Source organism: Galeopterus variegatus, unplaced genomic scaffold (assembly GCF_000696425.1).
Source record: "Galeopterus variegatus unplaced genomic scaffold, G_variegatus-3.0.2 Scaffold1498, whole genome shotgun sequence".
NCBI classification, from domain to species: Eukaryota; Metazoa; Chordata; class Mammalia; order Dermoptera; family Cynocephalidae; genus Galeopterus; species Galeopterus variegatus.
In genome coordinates, this window is record NW_007727609.1 from 306,242 (window position 1) to 308,647 (window position 2,406).

Here is a 2,406-nt window from a genome sequence, read left to right on the forward strand (position 1 = left end):
CTGAGGAAGGGAAAGGAACGGAACGCTATGCTTGTGTAAGATATGGGGAGTGATACCAGCAACCCCAAGGATAAGCAACAGGTGGCAGTGAGGTGCCTGGAAATCTTCCACTTCTGCAGCCTTTCTCTCTTTGGCATAGCTCCACTTTTGTCTCTAAGTCCCTTATAAGCTTCAACTCCCCCCACCTCCCTGGGGTTGCAGAGATATCAGCTACACAGCCCCTGCACTGATACTCCATCTAATCTGTTCCCTGTAAGTTACCTATCAATAATAATAATAAACTCCTTGTAAACTGTATGGAGTAGCCTGCTTCATTCGTTGGTCTCAGGATACCTTCTCAGTTTTGTGAGCATTATACTTTTTTTTCCCCCCATATAAAGATGACCAGTAAGGGGATCTTAACCCTTGACTTGGTGTTGTCAGCACAACGCTCTCCCAAGTGAGCTAACCGGCCATCCGTATATGGGATCCGAACCTGTGGCCTTGGTGTTATCAGCACCACACTCTCCCGAGTGAGCCACGGGTCAGCCTGTAAGCATTATACTTTTAGCTCACATTCAGACATCTGTGAATGTGGCCTTATTTGGAAATAGTTTCTTTACAGATGATCAAGTTAAGATGAAGTCATTAGGACAGGCCCTGATCCAATATGACAGTATCATTATAAGAAGGGGAAATTTGGGCACAGACACAAGTACATACACAGGAAGAATGCCATATGAATGTGAAGGCAGAGATTGTGGTGGTGCATCTATGGAAAGCCAAAGAATGCCAAAGATTGCCAGCAAACCCACCAGATGATTAGGAGAGAGGCCTGGAACAGATTCTCCCTCATAGCCCTCAGAAGGAACTAACCCTGCTGACCCCTTGAACTTAGACTTCCAGCCTCCAGACCTGTGAGACAATAAGTTTCTGTTGTTTAAGTCACTCAGTTTGTGGTACAGTTGATCCTTGAACAACTCGGGGGTTAGGGGTGCCAACCGCCCACACAGTCAAAAATCCACCTGTAACTTTTGACTCCCCCCAAATTTAACTACTAACAGCCTACCAGTGACTGGAAGCCTTACCAATAACATAAACAGCCAATTAACACATATTTTATATGTTATATGTACTACATACTGTATTCCTACAATAATATAGAGAAAATAAAATGTTAAGAAAATCATAAGGAAAATACATTTACAGTACTGTACTTATTGAAAAAAATCCACATGGACTTGTGCAGTTCAAATCTGTGTTGTTCAAGGGTCAACTGTACTTTGTTACAACAGCACTAGGAAACGAACCATACATGGGTACTTCAAAAGTTTTGTGGAAAAATAGAATTAAAAGATAATACAAATCTTTGCATGGATTTTTTGAAGACCCCTTTTACTCCTTTTCTCTAGATTCCCACGACACCAATCACCGGGTGTTCCTATAATTTCAGTGGCTGCTCCTCCTCCTCCTCTAAATGTTGGCCTCAGTCCACCCACGTCCTTTTTTCTAGTGTCTCTAACCTAGGCCACCTGAATGCTGATGACTTCTCTGTCTAAACTCCAGACTGACCTGTCCCTCATGCTCAGATCCCATTCTACTGCTTCTCCACTTGGATGTCTATCAAACATCTCAAACTTACCATGATCAAAATAAGTCATGATTCAGCTACACCAAACCCATCTTCCCCACCCCAGTAATGCCTCCATATGCTCTTCATCCAGTGGCTGAGGCCTCAAACTTAGGAGTCATCCTCAACTCCTCTTTTCCTAAACTCCACATGCAATCCATCAGCAAATCCTGTCAGCTCTACCTTCAAAATGCATCCAGAATTTGACCACCTTCCACCATGCCCGAGCTGTCATCACTTCTCTCCTAGACTATTGCAATAGCCTTCTCTTCTGTTTCCATTCTTGCTTCAAACAGCAGCCAGAATCTTCTACAATGTAAACTAGAGCATTGTACTCCCTTTCTCAAAACCCCATCTAAGGGTGCCCCCATCACACTAAGAGCAAAATCCAGACTTCTGATTGACTTTACAACTTAGTTCAAATATCTACTCTGTGAAGCCCTCTCTGCCTGCCGCCCCTCCCATCCCTCCCTGTCCAACTGTACACACTGCACTGTACTGATTTCCATCTCTGCCTCCCTTGCTGGCCTGTGAGTTCCTTGAAGACAGAGTCCACACCTTTGTCCTCTGGGTAGCCACAGTGCCTGATGCCATCAGTGTTATTTGTTGAATTGATCAGATACCTCAGGTAAGTCCCAGCCACCAGAATTACCTCCCAACTTAAAATGCTGCCTTCTTGACCTTTTGAATGCAATCTAATCTCTGTCCCCCAAATTCCAGCAAGTCAGTCTACTTCGTTTTTTTTTTTTTCCTTTTTGTCTTTTTCCATGTCCGGCAACGGATCGCAACCCTCAGTG